The sequence below is a fragment of the Triturus cristatus genome, chromosome 4_1 (assembly GCF_964204655.1).
Source record: "Triturus cristatus chromosome 4_1, aTriCri1.1, whole genome shotgun sequence".
Lineage (NCBI taxonomy): Eukaryota > Metazoa > Chordata > Amphibia > Caudata > Salamandridae > Triturus > Triturus cristatus.
Window position 1 is genome coordinate 59,470,983 of NC_140585.1, and position 20,334 is coordinate 59,491,316.

Consider the following 20,334-nt stretch of genomic DNA (forward strand, 5'->3'; position numbering starts at 1 on the left):
GTACACAGCAGACGTCCGAGCAAAGTCATGTGTGAAGTTCTAGTTCTGCCACATAGTTTGGAAATATTAGGCATCTTTGAGTGAGACTTCAGCACGACTTCCAAATGTGTGAGTTATTACAAGCACCCAGGGCTGCTTGTATGACAATGCTACAAGGGGTTGCCGCACTCTCTCATCAACGGTGTGTTGGTGAGGATTGTGCTATGATATGCAGCCTACATGAAGGATTCCAAGAGACCCTTGAAGTCATTCTGCTCTAGTTGTCACTTCAGCAGGAAGGGGAGAACAAGATGAGCGAGCAGAAAAAGCAAGAAGAGGCCAGAGAAGAGAAATAAGAGGGATACAGAGAGAAAACACACGAAGGGTGGAGTAAAGTAATTAATAGATATCTGCCAAAATATGAAAGAAAGAAAATTGTACGGGAGGGAATGAGAGTTCTAAAATATGGCCAGGAAAAGAAATGTAATAAACATTATTTATAAATTGCCAATAGTTGAATTATATTTTCAGAGCTGAAAATGTCATTTAAGTTTGACGTGAATTTGAGTCTTCAAGGGATATAGGTGTAATGTGCTGTTTAGTGGTACCAATACTTGAACCAACTTTATAGCTTTCGAACTGGGATTTAATCCCAATCACCGAACGGTATAAATGAACCAAAGGGAGGGATCAATGTATTTTTGGGTTACCAATCTCATCTCTAATGAGATAGTTAAGAGGTCCCAGGTTCCAACCGTCCTCCTTTATAAATGTGTTTATGCACATACTGCACAGATCTTTGTTACCTTTATATCAAACATACCAATCCTAATTAATTCTGTAGGAGGTGGCCCTTTCTAGGGTGCTTTCCCTCAACTTTTTTTTTGGTTTTGTCCCTACTGGTTTTCCGCTGATCTATGTAATAGCCTAAGGACTTTGATCGCTTTTTACATTGCCATTCAGTGCCAAGGTGATGTGCTTGTCATATACATACTGGTGATTAGTGTACAGATGATTGGCTAAATTGAGTTAGCAGCAAGTACCTTGTCTATAGGTAAGACATATACCTAGGGCACCTCCTGCGTGGGCCAGCAGAACTGGTCGTGCCACCCACGGAGGTAGTTCTTTAAATGTGCCACAGATTTGCCATGACGGGGCCTGTGTGTGCAGGTTACTGTTACTAGGCTTGGCATTTAAGAAGACGCTTGCCAAGGTTCTGCATGTCTCTTGCTATATCTGAGTACTCCCTGGGGACAGGATGCAGTGTCGGGAAGAGGTAGGGCATGTGCGTGTGTACGCTACATATACTGGTAGTGAATGGCACTGAGTAGTGTGTTTGGTACAGTAGGGCCTGTTCCTCGTATTGGATTGCCCTGAGGGATCTTTGGAAAGGCTATTGAGGGGGATTTCCTGCATGCAGAAGAGTGTGAGTATAGTGTTTGATATCAATGAGTTCGTAATGGCGAACCAGCTCCGATGGTGCGAGTAAATTTGACATTATGACGGTGGAAATACCATTTTGGGAAAGTGGGAATGCCTCTACTCATGGTTCTGTATGCCTATCTGCCTCTCTCCATTTCACAGCTGGCTGCTGGGGGGATGGCTACATCTGTGCATTTCTTATTAGACAGCCATAAACTAGGGGCCCAAAGGATACTGTAGACCTCTCACTCTGAGGGGCCTTCCTGTGTTGGTTAAGAGGGGGTGGAATTTGCACCTGCATTCCAAGAGGCAGGGTTGTGGCCACACTAAAGATACTGATCAAGCCTCCCAGGGTAGGATGTCAGACATGACAACATTTAGAGAGGGCCCGTACATTTCAAAGGTAGCCTTTTGAGCTGATCTCATCTTCATAGGCCATTGTGGGTATAACCACCGGGCCGTGCCTTCAGGAGTTAAAGACGCTTTGGGGATTGGAAACTGTAGGAGAGTAGGATCTGCACTTATGTTGCCCCCACTTGTTTCTGATGTTAACACTGGTTTCTGGCTATAGTCTGGCTGGGTCCCTGCTAATCAGGGCCCCAGTCTCTCTGTTCTCTCTAAACAACTTGGAGTGTATATTAGATGCACTAGTGATTGGATACTGTGGTACCTTATGAGCCCCTAGTATATGGTACCTTAGGTACCAAGGGTATAGGTATTTCACAGGCCTACCAGGGTTTGAAGCATGTATTATGCCACCCCTGGGAAGCAGACTAAATCTGACACCACGGGCCTGCTACTGCAGCCTGGGGGAGGTAGTGTTAGCACTCCTCACTGAGATATAGATACCCTATATGTCTACCTGCACACACATAAAAACCTATCAGTCACCCCTAAGGCAGGCCCTGTCAATCCAGAGGGCAGGGTGCTTGGTTTCCATGTGAGGTGGTGCATCTGCCTGAGCAGGGCCCCTCTGCAGCTCTCAGAGTCTATTCTCTGTGGCTGTTTGTGGATGCGGTTAAACCATATACTCTTAAGTGCATTATAACCTCTCTGGTGTCAAACGCTTTGGAATCATACCCCCACACCAGTAACTGGTGTGGGAGTATGATCCCACCCTTCTAGAGGGGTAGACATGTACCTACTGTGGAAACATGGTAGAATCCTGAAAGAGCCCTGGCATCACAAAATGGATGCCACCAGCACAGACACTGGGCTGCCATCCTTCTGCTGACTGAAACTCGCAGTGGAGGAGGCCCAACAATAGGCATCCTGTCACAGGGAGGTGTAGCCACCTTCCAGACAGGATTTAGTGTATTGGGGCTGGGTGGGTGCACTCCTAGAGTGCTTTGAAGTCCTGCACTGGGGGAGCAGTAGGCTCCTCTGTGCATATACCAGCTCAAACCAGTTCAGGGGCTACCTGCCCCTGCTCTGGCATGAAACTGGACAAAGGGAAGTGGGTGTAGCCACCCACTCCCTGACCCTCCCATAGGTGGGGTCATAGAGCTAGTCCCTCCCTTTCCTTTAGTATAAGTTAGGGAAGCAGCCTTGCCATTGCAAACTAGATATCCCTGGATGACGCCCTGAAGAAGAATCCTGGACCTTCGACGTTCCACTACCTCTGGAAGACTAAAGAATCTCCCTTGGAGTCAAGGAGTGACTCCCCTGCTTGGCAGGCACCAAAACTTTGAATCAATGGTCGCAAACTTTCCCGCTCCCGCCGGAGTTCGAAGTCCCTCCAGCCCCGGAAGTGGATTTCCTGACTTCGCCAAGGCCATCGTGAGTCCCCAGCGAAGCTGAGGCAAATGGACCCCACGAGTGACAAGGAACAGCAATACCCGGGTACCGTGCACTATTGTCGAGTGCAATCCCTTCACGACGTTCTACGAACTTGTGCATTGGACCACTTGTGGTCCAAGCCTCCTGCAGGATTTCCACCGAAGATCAGAGGCCTACCTCGTCCTGAGTGACCGTGGGCTCCTGTGAAGTGAATCCTTCCGAGGCGTCTTCGCGATCCCTTGCCGGTTGGCTTGTGGGTCCCCTGAAAACCTTTCTACAAAACCAAAAGGCTCCCCTGGTTGCTCCAGGCCTGCCCTGAATTTCCCTCGCTGCGTGAGTCCCTCAGACCTTGCTGGTCTGCACCGCTGACTTTTTACACTTTCCACGAGACTTGCTGTTACCAAGGCTTGTTGGCTCCAATCTGGTCGCCGACATCGCAGTAAGCTGCAGACTCCGTGGGACACGCCGAATCCAGCTCCTGGTCGTTGTCGACGCCTCCTGGACCTCGTGGCTGAAGAGTCAAGACACCCGTGATCACCTGAAATCACCCGACTACTGTGGGCATCCAGCTTCCTCGCCCCGGGTCACTGGCAAGTGACTTTGAACACTGTCTCCTTTGCTTTCAGGTCCCATTGAAAACGACGCCGCGACTCGACACCAAAAGACACCTATGCACCCGGCTTCCCTGGGTGAGGTAGCTCCAGCACTACGGTACTCCTGTGTGTGCTGGCTCTAGAACCACTTACCCTGTAAGTGACATGCTTGTAGACTCTCCCGAAGTATCCTAAAACTTTAAAATTCCAACCATGACTTGCTCCATTGAAGTCTATTGGGATCCGCGACTGTGTTCTCACACTACATGCGTCTCCCATGGGTCCTTTACTTACCGGCCTTGGGTGGATAAGTGAGGCCCCAGCGCTTCTGAAGGCCCTAGGCCTTGTCCCTTCTCAAGTCGATATTCCTAAACCTCTTTTTTACTATATGGTCTGGTACGCCCCTAGGGCCCCAGCCGTATTTGTGCTTAACTTGTTGTGACACGTTGATTTGTGCATATGTTCCTGACTTCTAATCTCATAAAGAGATTAGTAGAGTGTGTCTAGTAATAAATACATATATATTTTATATATATATATCTGTTTGGTGTCCTTTCATTTAGTGATTCAAGAGATTATAAGGTAAAACAAGCTGCTTTACATTCCTCTGAGACTTAGCCTGGAGGCTGCTCTCCACAGCTACCACTAGGATAGCTTTCTTTAAAAGGTTGTCTTTAACCTAGCTACCATAAGAGTCGAATTGTACTGGTGCAAGGTGGCCACTTTAACTAGTGACCAGCATATACCAGGCCAACTTCGCTGGTTCAACGCTGGAACATCAACAAGAAGAACTATTGGGGAGGGGGGCTGCAACTGGATTATCTGCAGACTTGTGGTGGCCTGGGGCTTATTATGCTCTAGGAAGGAGACTATCACTTGGTGGATTTTGCCTGGATGTTGCTGGCCTGCAGCTAATTGGCAACTGTCGTGGCCCGGTTGCCAAGCACTCTCTAAGGGCATGTTGACTGGCCTCCTGTCCACGAGTTCCCAGGGACAGAAAAGAGCTCCCAGTTTCCACAAGATCGTAAGGACCGCGCAGAGTTCGGCGTAAACAGGTGGAAGTGATTGTCGGTTAGGACAAGGACCCTCCTGATGTGTGCAGTGATCAGACAGTGCCGAAGACTGAGCTGGTGACGTTCAGTGGCACACCTGGGGTGGCAGTAGCGTGAGTTCGAGGAGTGTGCGGGAAGTTTGCTGAGTACGATGGGCCTGAGATTACAGCCGGAAATCTCTGCTAGTTCACATTCGTTAGCGTGTGGTGTCCGAGCAGTGTTGAGAGAAGTTTGCTGCGTACGCAATATCCAAGCTGGCAGCAGATTGGGAGGACGACAGTGCCTGACATTGCGGCCTCAGTCTGAGGTCACCGGCTCCCTCTCCCCGGACCCACGCCACAAAGTACTATGTTGTTAAGAATAGCGTGACTGGAGGTCTCGTCGTGCCTTGTGTGCACCCACGACTGGCTCCCTGGAGCAGCTGTAGCTCCCACCTCCGCCAGAGCCAAAATCATTCTCCAAATTGGGAGCCCGCCAGCTTCTGGTGTTGCAGTCGTTTTCCTGCGGGGAGGATAGTGATCCTGCATTTGTGAAGGGCCACTGGGGGCCTGAGGACCTAATCTGGATGGCCGAAAACACGTAACTGTTTATTTCCACTTTAGGTGGTCCCTTAATCTAATCAAAGTGTTGACAGCAGGGGCAACGTGAGAGACACACTGGTTTCCCCTGAGCAATACTTGATTGGGCGTACTTACCCAGTCACCAATGCTGACAGTGTTACCACTAATCATCCAATGGCTATGGTGACATTAGGCTGGGGGGGGGGGGGGTGACTAGCCTGAAACAGGTAGTGGTCTCTCAAAAGTTACCAGCTGCATGTCTGCTTGGCAATGACCTGGAAACCTCAGCCTGGGTTGAGGTTGAATTAAAAACCCATGCAGGAATGCTGGGTATCCCTGAATTGGTGTGTGTGCAAGCAAGAGCACAGAGCAAAAGGAAGGGTGAAAAAGTAGGATTGGAGCCTGAAAGTATGGCTCAACCCACCAAGTGGAAAGGTGGGCTCAGCCTGTGTGTGCGTCACATGGTAACTCACGGAATCCATACCGCTGGGCTGGTGAGCATATGGCAATTCTGACCAGCTTCACCAAAATGGCAAGTCAGGCGTGGCCAACTCTGGGTCCGGGAATCGATCCTCATCCACATTGCTGTGATGCGAGCGGCGAAGAGGACCTGAGCTACCATTAATTTTCCCAACACCCTGACAAGTGTTAGTGAACACTTCCTCAAATGCCACACACTCGCAACGCTGAGGGTAGGACTTGCCGGCAGCACTGCAGGTTTTCCCCGTGACTCAGCCCCTTACTTATTAAAATGTCTCAAGGCTTCACAATTATATTTTAATCATCTAAGTAGCCAAGTCATAGGGTAGTGACTCCTCAGTGATGCCGCATCATATCGGCCCGTGGTGTGTCCAGTCCCAATACATTGTGACAAAGTAGAGAGCTTACAGGAGCAGATCCTGAGCACGCCCCTGAAACCTAACGGGAAGAGCGCACACATGCATTGCCACTCAGTCATGGTGCATTATAGCAGCTGAGGAGGTGCTATAATGTGTGACTTCGGATTTCAGTGCGGTGATGCGGACCGCCACACTGAAATGCGTTAGTCTAATGTCTGATGCATGGTACGTGGCAGGGCTGGCATACTGATGCCACAAATCTGAGGTTGTGGGCATGTGGTGCGCCAGCTCACGTGGCAGTCAGAATCTCAGCTATAATGAATGATTTTTATTTTACTACAGTGAGTTGTCAGTGAGTGTGTTTTCAAATACAGCAGCCTGCCAGGCTGTGACCTAGACTACTGTTAGCTGACTATAATTATGAAGGGTGATGCCGCGTCGTATCGGCCCGTGGTGTGTCCAGTCCCAATACATTGGGACAAAGTAGAGAGCTGCGAGGAGCAGATCCTGAGCACGCCCCTGAAACCTAATGGGAACAGCGCACACATGCATTGCCACTCAGTCATGGTGCATTATAGCAGCTGAGGAGGCGCTATAATGTGTGACTTCGGATTTCAGTGCGGTGATGTGGACCGCCACACTGAAATGCGTTAGTCTAACGCCTGATGCATGGTACGTGGCAGGGCTGGCCATACTGATGCCACTAATCTGAGGTTGTGGGCACGTGGCGCAGAATCTCAGCTATAATGAATGATTTTTATTTTGCTACTGTGAGTTGTCAGTGAGTGTGTTTTAAAATACAGCAGCCTGCCAGACTGTGACCTAGACTACTGTTAGGTGACTATAATTATGAAGGGTGAGGCAGCGGAATTCTGTCTCGGGCCTCTCACAACCTACAAGACAGGACCCGGGAGAGAGCCGCCCTGACGGTGATGTTCCTCCTTTGCCTCGTTTGATTGGCAGCAAAAAGCCTAGGGCCCAGTGGGTGTACTAAGGCTGGTGAAAGCTGGAATGACTAATTGCTTTTCTGCTGGTGTAATGTTGTTTTGAGCTCCCCGTATTTTTGTGCCTATAGAACACCGGCCCGTCCTCCCAACAGGTATCCAAGGCTGTGGCAACATGTCCCTAGTTCAATTTCCTACCTGCCCGGGCCCCTGGAATTGTTGCTGTCGCCTGGCAACACTAGTACTTTGAAGCTGGTGACATCCACCAAGTCAGAGAGCTCCTCTCACGTCCAGCGTGTCTCCTGATTCGAGCCAGAAATCACAGCAGTCAGCCTAAATCCTTATGAATTACACCATTTCTGCTGCATGTGTAATACAGAAATAGACAAACAGGTTTAGCTCCATCAGGCGATATCACAGAAACAGCTTTACACCAGGGAATGCATGGCGAAAATTAATGGTGAAACCATAGGTGACACAGCTATTGCTTAAACATGGTTTTAGGAGTGCTTTAGATATTGAACTAGTTACAGCAGTTAACAGTAGTGTTGTGCCTCTGACTTTACAAGGGCACTAGGTTAGTGCCCTTCATTTCTGGTGCTTTGAGGCGCTTAACGTTTTAGTTTCTTGTTGCTTAGATGGGTGTAATTTCTGATATTTATACGCTTTCCTCTTCTTCTTCGTTTAATTATGCTAGCCAGAAAGTGTCACTCATTGTCTTTGAAATGTCACTCATAGCAATCTAGAACCTTGGCAGCTATGATAAGGAATAACCCAAAAACACAGGAAGATTAGAAAAAGTCTGATCTTTTAATTTTCGCTTTGACATATGACTTAAGCCACACTATATTTGGTCTGGTGTATACAATTGCATGGTATTTTTACTTTGCTATGTACCATGATGTGTATTTGAAAAACCAGATAAATAAAGTGTTTAAAAAAAATAAAATGAAACAACTAATAAGCTGACCTGTTTAATTCACCACTAACACATATTCTCATATATTTAATGAAATATAAACTGCCACTTCCAGTTGACAACTTTCTGTAAATACTCTTTAGTCCTCTGCATCAGTGTTTTGAAGATGCTCGTGAAGTAAAGCTGTAAATACTTTTTTACAGCAGCAACCAAGGGTGAGACCCTGTACGAGGACTGTGTGTATCTTAAAAACATCAATTTCTGTGACATCTAAAAACCCAGTCATTTCCTGCCACAAAATGCTTGTTTGTGTATATTCACTCCTGGAGACTGGATGTGATGGTTCTTTAAGTAGCCAGCAGAGGGCGCGCCTCGCCTGCTGATGAAATCCACTGATGCATTGTATGAAAGGGAGAAGGGTTTCCTGTTCCTGATCGGCGGTGGCAGAGACAGTACAAGCAGCAGATGTTGACATCATTTCCGGCCTCTCCCTCCGTGTTCAGCCAGCTGCAGAGGAGGAAGGACGCCCTGTCTCTCTGTGCAGTGATCTTCATCTTCAGACCCTTATAGACCCCCCTCCTACCCCAGACCACAAATCTGCACCTGCCCCACCCCAGCCATAGGAGGAGGAGAGAGCCTGGAAATGTCTGCACAGGTTTCTGCTCAGGTAGGAGATTGTCAGCACCTTGTGCCGTGTTTGTAGAAATAGATTGAATGATCCTGAAAGAACTCTCTAGCAGGAGCCGGCCTCTTCTATCAAGGGACCGCTGAGGGTGCTTTGCGTCCGGCGCTGGGGGTGTTTGTGGTCATCATTTGTTTTAAAGAGAGCATCTGTGCACTGCACTGCATCTTAATGCACTGTGAGAAATCTGTGCACACTGCACTGCATTGTGAGAAATCTGTGCATGCTGCACTAAATCTAACTGCACTGTGAGTAATCTGTGCACTGCATCTTACTGCACTGTGAGGAATCTGTGCACACTGCACTGCATCTTAATGCACTGACAGATCAGTGCACACTGCACTTTACAGCACTGTAAGGAATCTGTGTCACTACAATGCATCTTACTGTACTGAGGAGTTTGTACCACTGCACTGCATCTTACTGCACTGTGAAAAATCTGTTCACATTGCACTGCATCTTAGCGCTCTATGAGAAATCTGTGCACACTCTTTGCTCGGCTCTCGCTGTCAGTTTGTTGACTTGCCCACCTGTACCCCTGTGTCATAGGCATGTCCCCCAGGCAGTTGAACGGCAGGGCTCCCCTGCTGCCCCTTGCCCCTTTGCCCCTGTTTTCATATCTCAGTCTAGGTAAAACCTCAGTCATTTCAATAGGTTCCAGCGGCATAGGTTGGCTTATAGCATTATCTGCTGCAGAGGTTGTGTGTCCGCTGCAGGGATTGTGTGTGTGTGTGCACTAACCTTGGGTCTGCCAGGTAGGAGGCCTTTCAAGCAGTGGAACATACATGTCTGTGTTTTTGATGTACCTCTGCAGGTTGGATGTGTGTGCATGTGAACAGGGTAGAGTTGTCTTTGCAGGCTGTGTGTGTGTATGAGGCGTATCTACAGTGTGTCTTTTTGCAGGGTGTCAGTCTTAGCAGATGTTGGCGGGACTGTCAGTCACTCTTCTTGGCCTCTCCTCTCTGTACAGGAATCTTTAGGATCACTTGCTGTAAGAGGGTCTGCTCTGTGCAGAATAGTCAGGTGCGACTTGGTACACAGCAGACGTCCGAGCAAAGTCATGTGTGAAGTTCTAGTTCTGCCACATAGTTTGGAAATATTAGGCATCTTTGAGTGAGACTTCAGCACGACTTCCAAATGTGTGAGTTATTACAAGCACCCAGGGCTGCTTGTATGACAATGCTACAAGGGGTTGCCGCACTCTCTCATCAACGGTGTGTTGGTGAGGATTGTGCTATGATATGAAGCCTACATGAAGGATTCCAAGAGACCCTTGAAGTCATTCTGCTCTAGTTGTCACTTCAGCAGGAAGGGGAGAACAAGATGAGCGAGCAGAAAAAGCAAGAAGAGGCCAGAGAAGAGAAATAAGAGGGACACAGAGAGAAAACACACGAAGGGTGGAGTAAAGTAATTAATAGATATCTGCCAAAATATGAAAGAAAGAAAATTGTACGGGAGGGAATGAGAGTTCTAAAATATGGCCAGGAAAAGAAATGTAATAAACATTATTTATAAATTGCCAATAGTTGAATTATATTTTCAGAGCTGAAAATGTCATTTAAGTTTGACGTGAATTTGAGTCTTCAAGGGATATAGGTGTAATGTGCTGTTTAGTGGTACCAATACTTGAACCAACTTTATAGCTTTCGAACTGGGATTTAATCCCAATCACCGAACGGTATAAATGAACCAAAGGGAGGGATCAATGTATTTTTGGGTTACCAATCTCATCTCTAATGAGATAGTTAAGAGGTCCCAGGTTCCAACCGTCCTCCTTTATAAATGTGTTTATGCACATACTGCACAGATCTTTGTTACCTTTATATCAAACATACCAATCCTAATTAATTCTGTAGGAGGTGGCCCTTTCTAGGGTGCTTTCCCTCAACTTTTTTTTTGGTTTTGTCCCTACTGGTTTTCCGCTGATCTATGTAATAGCCTAAGGACTTTGATCGCTTTTTACATTGCCATTCAGTGCCAAGGTGATGTGCTTGTCATATACATACTGGTGATTAGTGTACAGATGATTGGCTAAATTGAGTTAGCAGCAAGTACCTTGTCTATAGGTAAGACATATACCTAGGGCACCTCCTGCGTGGGCCAGCAGAACTGGTCGTGCCACCCACGGAGGTAGTTCTTTAAATGTGCCACAGATTTGCCATGACGGGGCCTGTGTGTGCAGGTTACTGTTACTAGGCTTGGCATTTAAGAAGACGCTTGCCAAGGTTCTGCATGTCTCTTGCTATATCTGAGTACTCCCTGGGGACAGGATGCAGTGTCGGGAAGAGGTAGGGCATGTGCGTGTGTACGCTACATATACTGGTAGTGAATGGCACTGAGTAGTGTGTTTGGTACAGTAGGGCCTGTTCCTCGTATTGGATTGCCCTGAGGGATCTGTGGAAAGGCTATTGAGGGGGATTTCCTGCATGCAGAAGAGTGTGAGTATAGTGTTTGATATCAATGAGTTCGTAATGGCGAACCAGCTCCGATGGTGCGAGTAAATTTGACATTATGACGGTGGAAATACCATTTTGGGAAAGTGGGAATGCCTCTACTCATGGTTCTGTATGCCTATCTGCCTCTCTCCATTTCACAGCTGGCTGCTGGGGGGATGGCTACATCTGTGCATTTCTTATTAGACAGCCATAAACTAGGGGCCCAAAGGATACTGTAGACCTCTCACTCTGAGGGGCCTTCCTGTGTTGGTTAAGAGGGGGTGGAATTTGCACCTGCATTCCAAGAGGCAGGGTTGTGGCCACACTAAAGATACTGATCAAGCCTCCCAGGGTAGGATGTCAGACATGACAACATTTAGAGAGGGCCCGTACATTTCAAAGGTAGCCTTTTGAGCTGATCTCATCTTCATAGGCCATTGTGGGTATAACCACCGGGCCGTGCCTTCAGGAGTTAAAGACGCTTTGGGGATTGGAAACTGTAGGAGAGTAGGATCTGCACTTATGTTGCCCCCACTTGTTTCTGATGTTAACACTGGTTTCTGGCTATAGTCTGGCTGGGTCCCTGCTAATCAGGGCCCCAGTCTCTCTGTTCTCTCTAAACAACTTGGAGTGTATATTAGATGCACTAGTGATTGGATACTGTGGTACCTTATGAGCCCCTAGTATATGGTACCTTAGGTACCAAGGGTATAGGTATTTCACAGGCCTACCAGGGTTTGAAGCATGTATTATGCCACCCCTGGGAAGCAGACTAAATCTGACACCACGGGCCTGCTACTGCAGCCTGGGGGAGGTAGTGTTAGCACTCCTCACTGAGATATAGATACCCTATATGTCTACCTGCACACACATAAAAACCTATCAGTCGCCCCTAAGGCAGGCCCTGTCAATCCAGAGGGCAGGGTGCTTGGTTTCCATGTGAGGTGGTGCATCTGCCTGAGCAGGGCCCCTCTGCAGCTCTCAGAGTCTATTCTCTGTGGCTGTTTGTGGATGCGGTTAAACCATATACTCTTAAGTGCATTATAACCTCTCTGGTGTCAAACGCTTTGGAATCATACCCCCACACCAGTAACTGGTGTGGGAGTATGATCCCACCCTTCTAGAGGGGTAGACATGTACCTACTGTGGAAACATGGTAGAATCCTGAAAGAGCCCTGGCATCACAAAATGGATGCCACCAGCACAGACACTGGGCTGCCATCCTTCTGCTGACTGAAACTCGCAGTGGAGGAGGCCCAACAATAGGCATCCTGTCACAGGGAGGTGTAGCCACCTTCCAGACAGGATTTAGTGTATTGGGGCTGGGTGGGTGCACTCCTAGAGTGCTTTGAAGTCCTGCACTGGGGGAGCAGTAGGCTCCTCTGTGCATATACCAGCTCAAACCAGTTCAGGGGCTACCTGCCCCTGCTCTGGCATGAAACTGGACAAAGGGAAGTGGGTGTAGCCACCCACTCCCTGACCCTCCCATAGGTGGGGTCATAGAGCTAGTCCCTCCCTTTCCTTTAGTATAAGTTAGGGAAGCAGCCTTGCCATTGCAAACTAGATATCCCTGGATGACGCCCTGAAGAAGAATCCTGGACCTTCGACGTTCCACTACCTCTGGAAGACTAAAGAATCTCCCTTGGAGTCAAGGAGTGACTCCCCTGCTTGGCAGGCACCAAAACTTTGAATCAATGGTCGCAAACTTTCCCGCTCCCGCCGGAGTTCGAAGTCCCTCCAGCCCCGGAAGTGGATTTCCTGACTTCGCCAAGGCCATCGTGAGTCCCCAGCGAAGCTGAGGCAAATGGACCCCACGAGTGACAAGGAACAGCAATACCCGGGTACCGTGCACTATTGTCGAGTGCAATCCCTTCACGACGTTCTACGAACTTGTGCATTGGACCACTTGTGGTCCAAGCCTCCTGCAGGATTTCCACCGAAGATCAGAGGCCTACCTCGTCCTGAGTGACCGTGGGCTCCTGTGAAGTGAATCCTTCCGAGGCGTCTTCGCGATCCCTTGCCGGTTGGCTTGTGGGTCCCCTGAAAACCTTTCTACAAAACCAAAAGGCTCCCCTGGTTGCTCCAGGCCTGCCCTGAATTTCCCTCGCTGCGTGAGTCCCTCAGACCTTGCTGGTCTGCACCGCTGACTTTTTACACTTTCCACGAGACTTGCTGTTACCAAGGCTTGTTGGCTCCAATCTGGTCGCCGACATCGCAGTAAGCTGCAGACTCCGTGGGACACGCCGAATCCAGCTCCTGGTCGTTGTCGACGCCTCCTGGACCTCGTGGCTGAAGAGTCAAGACACCCGTGATCACCTGAAATCACCCGACTACTGTGGGCATCCAGCTTCCTCGCCCCGGGTCACTGGCAAGTGACTTTGAACACTGTCTCCTTTGCTTTCAGGTCCCATTGAAAACGACGCCGCGACTCGACACCAAAAGACACCTATGCACCCGGCTTCCCTGGGTGAGGTAGCTCCAGCACTACGGTACTCCTGTGTGTGTTGGCTCTAGAACGACTTACCCTGTAAGTGACATGCTTGTAGACTCTCCCGAAGTATCCTAAAACTTTAAAATTCCAACCACGACTTGCTCCATTGAAGTCTATTGGGATCCGCGACTGTGTTCTCACACTACATGCGTCTCCCATGGGTCCTTTACTTACCGGCCTTGGGTGGATAAGTGAGGCCCCAGCGCTTCTGAAGGCCCTAGGCCTTGTCCCTTCTCAAGTCGATATTCCTAAACCTCTTTTTTACTATATGGTCTGGTACGCCCCTAGGGCCCCAGCCGTATTTGTGCTTAACTTGTTGTGACACGTTGATTTGTGCATATGTTCCTGACTTCTAATCTCATAAAGAGATTAGTAGAGTGTGTCTAGTAATAAATACATATATATTTTATATATATATATCTGTTTGGTGTCCTTTCATTTAGTGATTCAAGAGATTATAAGGTAAAACAAGCTGCTTTACATTCCTCTGAGACTTAGCCTGGAGGCTGCTCTCCACAGCTACCACTAGGATAGCTTTCTTTAAAAGGTTGTCTTTAACCTAGCTACCATAAGAGTCGAATTGTACTGGTGCAAGGTGGCCACTTTAACTAGTGACCAGCATATACCAGGCCAACTTCGCTGGTTCAACGCTGGAACATCAACAAGAAGAACTATTGGGGAGGGGGGCTGCAACTGGATTATCTGCAGACTTGTGGTGGCCTGGGGCTTATTATGCTCTAGGAAGGAGACTATCACTTGGTGGATTTTGCCTGGATGTTGCTGGCCTGCAGCTAATTGGCAACTGTCGTGGCCCGGTTGCCAAGCACTCTCTAAGGGCATGTTGACTGGCCTCCTGTCCACGAGTTCCCAGGGACAGAAAAGAGCTCCCAGTTTCCACAAGATCGTAAGGACCGCGCAGAGTTCGGCGTAAACAGGTGGAAGTGATTGTCGGTTAGGACAAGGACCCTCCTGATGTGTGCAGTGATCAGACAGTGCCGAAGACTGAGCTGGTGACGTTCAGTGGCACACCTGGGGTGGCAGTAGCGTGAGTTCGAGGAGTGTGCGGGAAGTTTGCTGAGTACGATGGGCCTGAGATTACAGCCGGAAATCTCTGCTAGTTCACATTCGTTAGCGTGTGGTGTCCGAGCAGTGTTGAGAGAAGTTTGCTGCGTACGCAATATCCAAGCTGGCAGCAGATTGGGAGGACGACAGTGCCTGACATTGCGGCCTCAGTCTGAGGTCACCGGCTCCCTCTCCCCGGACCCACGCCACAAAGTACTATGTTGTTAAGAATAGCGTGACTGGAGGTCTCGTCGTGCCTTGTGTGCACCCACGACTGGCTCCCTGGAGCAGCTGTAGCTCCCACCTCCGCCAGAGGCAAAATCATTCTCCAAATTGGGAGCCCGCCAGCTTCTGGTGTTGCAGTCGTTTTCCTGCGGGGAGGATAGTGATCCTGCATTTGTGAAGGGCCACTGGGGGCCTGAGGACCTAATCTGGATGGCCGAAAACACGTAACTGTTTATTTCCACTTTAGGTGGTCCCTTAATCTAATCAAAGTGTTGACAGCAGGGGCAACGTGAGAGACACACTGGTTTCCCCTGAGCAATACTTGATTGGGCGTACTTACCCAGTCACCAATGCTGACAGTGTTACCACTAATCATCCAATGGCTATGGTGACATTAGGCTGGGGGGGGGGGGGGTGACTAGCCTGAAACAGGTAGTGGTCTCTCAAAAGTTACCAGCTGCATGTCTGCTTGGCAATGACCTGGAAACCTCAGCCTGGGTTGAGGTTGAATTAAAAACCCATGCAGGAATGCTGGGTATCCCTGAATTGGTGTGTGTGCAAGCAAGAGCACAGAGCAAAAGGAAGGGTGAAAAAGTAGGATTGGAGCCTGAAAGTATGGCTCAACCCACCAAGTGGAAAGGTGGGCTCAGCCTGTGTGTGCGTCACATGGTAACTCACGGAATCCATACCGCTGGGCTGGTGAGCATATGGCAATTCTGACCAGCTTCACCAAAATGGCAAGTCAGGCGTGGCCAACTCTGGGTCCGGGAATCGATCCTCATCCACATTGCTGTGATGCGAGCGGCGAAGAGGACCTGAGCTACCATTAATTTGCCCAACACCCTGACAAGTGTTAGTGAACACTTCCTCAAATGCCACACACTCGCAACGCTGAGGGTAGGACTTGCCGGCAGCACTGCAGGTTTTCCCCGTGACTCAGCCCCTTACTTATTAAAATGTCTCAAGGCTTCACAATTATATTTTAATCATCTAAGTAGCCAAGTCATAGGGTAGTGACTCCTCAGTGATGCCGCATCATATCGGCCCGTGGTGTGTCCAGTCCCAATACATTGTGACAAGGTAGAGAGCTTACAGGAGCAGATCCTGAGCACGCCCCTGAAACCTAACGGGAAGAGCGCACACATGCATTGCCACTCAGTCATGGTGCATTATAGCAGCTGAGGAGGTGCTATAATGTGTGACTTCGGATTTCAGTGCGGTGATGCGGACCGCCACACTGAAATGCGTTAGTCTAATGTCTGATGCATGGTACGTGGCAGGGCTGGCATACTGATGCCACAAATCTGAGGTTGTGGGCATGTGGTGCGCCAGCTCACGTGGCAGTCAGAATCTCAGCTATAATGAATGATTTTTATTTTACTACAGTGAGTTGTCAGTGAGTGTGTTTTCAAATACAGCAGCCTGCCAGGCTGTGACCTAGACTACTGTTAGCTGACTATAATTATGAAGGGTGATGCCGCGTCGTATCGGCCCGTGGTGTGTCCAGTCCCAATACATTGGGACAAAGTAGAGAGCTGCGAGGAGCAGATCCTGAGCACGCCCCTGAAACCTAACGGGAAGAGCGCACACATGCATTGCCACTCAGTCATGGTGCATTATAGCAGCTGAGGAGGCGCTATAATGTGTGACTTCGGATTTCAGTGCGGTGATGTGGACCGCCACACTGAAATGCGTTAGTCTAACGCCTGATGCATGGTACCTGGCAGGGCTGGCCATACTGATGCCACTAATCTGAGGTTGTGGGCACGTGGCGCAGAATCTCAGCTATAATGAATGATTTTTATTTTGCTACTGTGAGTGGTCAGTGAGTGTGTTTTAAAATACAGCAGCCTGCCAGACTGTGACCTAGACTACTGTTAGGTGACTATAATTATGAAGGGTGAGGCAGCGGAATTCTGTCTCGGGCCTCTCACAACCTACAAGACAGGACCCGGGAGAGAGCCGCCCTGACGGTGATGTTCCTCCTTTGCCTCGTTTGATTGGCAGCAAAAAGCCTAGGGCCCAGTGGGTGTACTAAGGCTGGTGAAAGCTGGAATGACTAATTGCTTTTCTGCGGGTGTAATGTTGTTTTGAGCTCCCCGTATTTTTGTGCCTATAGAACACCGGCCCGTCCTCCCAACAGGTATCCAAGGCTGTGGCAACATGTCCCTAGTTCAATTTCCTACCTGCCCGGGCCCCTGGAATTGTTGCTGTCGCCTGGCAACACTAGTACTTTGAAGCTGGTGACATCCACCAAGTCAGAGAGCTCCTCTCACGTCCAGCGTGTCTCCTGATTCGAGCCAGAAATCACAGCAGTCAGCCTAAATCCTTATGAATTACACCATTTCTGCTGCATGTGTAATACAGAAATAGACAAACGGGTTTAGCTCCATCAGGCGATATCACAGAAACAGCTTTACACCAGGGAATGCATGGCGAAAATTAATGGTGAAACCATAGGTGACACAGCTATTGCTTAAACATGGTTTTAGGAGTGCTTTAGATATTGAACTAGTTACAGCAGTTAACAGTAGTGTTGTGCCTCTGACTTTACAAGGGCACTAGGTTAGTGCCCTTCATTTCTGGTGCTTTGAGGCGCTTAACGTTTTAGTTTCTTGTTGCTTAGATGGGTGTAATTTCTGATATTTATACGCTTTCCTCTTCTTCTTCGTTTAATTATGCTAGCCAGAAAGTGTCACTCATTGTCTTTGAAATGTCACTCATAGCAATCTAGAACCTTGGCAGCTATGATAAGGAATAACCCAAAAACACAGGAAGATTAGAAAAAGTCTGATCTTTTAATTTTCGCTTTGACATATGACTTAAGCCACACTATATTTGGTCTGGTGTATACAATTGCATGGTATTTTTACTTTGCTATGTACCATGATGTGTATTTGAAAAACCAGATAAATAAAGTGTTTAAAAAAAATAAAATGAAACAACTAATAAGCTGACCTGTTTAATTCACCACTAACACATATTCTCATATATTTAATGAAATATAAACTGCCACTTCCAGTTGACAACTTTCTGTAAATACTCTTTAGTCCTCTGCATCAGTGTTTTGAAGATGCTCGTGAAGTAAAGCTATAAATACTTTTTTACAGCAGCAACCAAGGGTGAGACCCTGTACGAGGACTGTGTGTATCTTAAAAACATCAATTTCTGTGACATCTAAAAACCCAGTCATTTCCTGCCACAAAATGCTTGTTTGTGTATATTCACTCCTGGAGACTGGATGTGATGGTTCTTTAAGTAGCCAGCAGAGGGCGCGCCTCGCCTGCTGATGAAATCCACTGATGCATTGTATGAAAGGGAGAAGGGTTTCCTGTTCCTGATCGGCGGTGGCAGAGACAGTACAAGCAGCAGATGTTGACATCATTTCCGGCCTCTCCCTCCGTGTTCAGCCAGCTGCAGAGGAGGAAGGACGCCCTGTCTCTCTGTGCAGTGATCTTCATCTTCAGACCCTTATAGGTCCTCCTACCCCAGACCACAAATCTGCACCTGCCCCACCCCAGCCATAGGAGGAGGAGAGAGCCTGGAAATGTCTGCACAGGTTTCTGCTCAGGTAGGAGATTGTCAGCACCTTGTGCCGTGTTTGTAGAAATAGATTGAATGATCCTGAAAGAACTCTCTAGCAGGAGCCGGCCTCTTCTATCAAGGGACCGCTGAGGGTGCTTTGCGTCCGGCGCTGGGGGTGTTTGTGGTCATCATTTGTTTTAAAGAGAGCATCTGTGCACTGCACTGCATCTTAATGCACTGTGAGAAATCTGTGCACACTGCACTGCATTGTGAGAAATCTGTGCATGCTGCACTAAATCTAACTGCACTGTGAGTAATCTGTGCACTGCATCTTACTGCACTGTGAGGAATCTGTGCACACTGCACTGCATCGTAATGCACTGACAGATCAGTGCACACTGCACTTTACAGCACTGTAAGGAATCTGTGTCACTACAATGCATCTTACTGTACTGAGGAGTTTGTACCACTGCACTGCATCTTACTGCACTGTGAAAAATCTGTTCACATTGCACTGCATCTTAGCGCTCTATGAGAAATCTGTGCACACTCTTTGCTCGGCTCTCGCTGTCAGTTTGTTGACTTGCCCACCTGTACCCCTGTGTCATAGGCATGTCCCCCAGGCAGTTGAACGGCAGGGCTCCCCTGCTGCCCCTTGCCCCTTTGCCCCTGTTTTCATATCTCAGTCTAGGTAAAACCTCAGTCATTTCAATAGGTTCCAGCGGCATAGGTTGGCTTATAGCATTATCTGCTGCAGAGGTTGTGTGTCCGCTGCAGGGATTGTGTGTGTGTGTGCACTAACCTTGGGTCTGCCAGGTAGGAGGCCTTTCAAGCAGTGGAACATACATGTCTGTGTTTTTGATGTACCTCTGCAGGTTGGATGTGTGTGCATGTGAACAGGGTAGAGTTGTCTTTGCAGGCTGTGTGTGTGTATGAGGCGTATCTACAGTGTGTCTTTTTGCAGGGTGTCAGTCTTAGCAGATGTTGGCGGGACTGTCAGTCACTCTTCTTGGCCTCTCCTCTCTGTACAGGAATCTTTAGGATCACTTGCTGTAAGAGGGTCTGCTCTGTGCAGAATAGTCAGGTGCGACTTGGTACACAGCAGACGTCCGAGCAAAGTCATGTGTGAAGTTCTAGTTCTGCCACATAGTTTGGAAATATTAGGCATCTTTGAGTGAGACTTCAGCACGACTTCCAAATGTGTGAGTTATTACAAGCACCCAGGGCTGCTTGTATGACAATGCTACAAGGGGTTGCCGCACTCTCTCATCAACGGTGTGTTGGTGAGGATTGTGCTATGATATGAAGCCTACATGAAGGATTCCAAGAGACTCTTGAAGTCATTCTGCTCCAGTTGTCACTTCTGCAGGAAGGGGAGAACAAGATGAGCGAGCAGAAAAAGCAAGAAGAGGCCAGAGAAGAGAAATAAGAGGGATACAGAGAGAAAACACACGAAGGGTGGAGTAAAGTAATTAATAGATATCTGCCAAAATATGAAAGAAAGAAAATTGTACGGGAGGGAATGAGAGTTCTAAAATATGGCCAGGAAAAGAAATGTAATAAACATTATTTATAAATTGCCAATAGTTGAATTATATTTTCAGAGCTGAAAATGTCATTTAAGTTTGACGTGAATTTGAGTCTTCAAGGGATATAGGTGTAATGTGCTGTTTAGTGGTACCAATACTTGAACCAACTTTATAGCTTTCGAACTGGGATTTAATCCCAATCACCGAACGGTATAAATGAACCAAAGGGAGGGATCAATGTATTTTTGGGTTACCAATCTCATCTCTAATGAGATAGTTAAGAGGTCCCAGGTTCCAA

The 20,334-nt window shown here is 48.1% G+C and overlaps 1 protein-coding gene across 4 annotated transcripts in view; it reads left to right on the forward strand.

Moving 5' to 3' along the window:
- LOC146839504 (uncharacterized) overlaps positions 1-20,334 on the forward strand; it is an 89,156-nt gene that overhangs the window by 35,128 nt on the left and 33,694 nt on the right. For 2 of the 4 annotated variants that reach the window (XM_085651554.1, XM_085651553.1), the window contains exon 1: positions 18,396-18,553. The exons of the other annotated variants lie outside the window; for them this stretch is intronic. The gene's annotated coding sequence lies outside the window, so the exon portion shown is untranslated. Of the gene's footprint in view, positions 1-18,395; positions 18,554-20,334 lie in introns of those variants that run through there. 4 annotated transcript variants of the gene reach the window in all.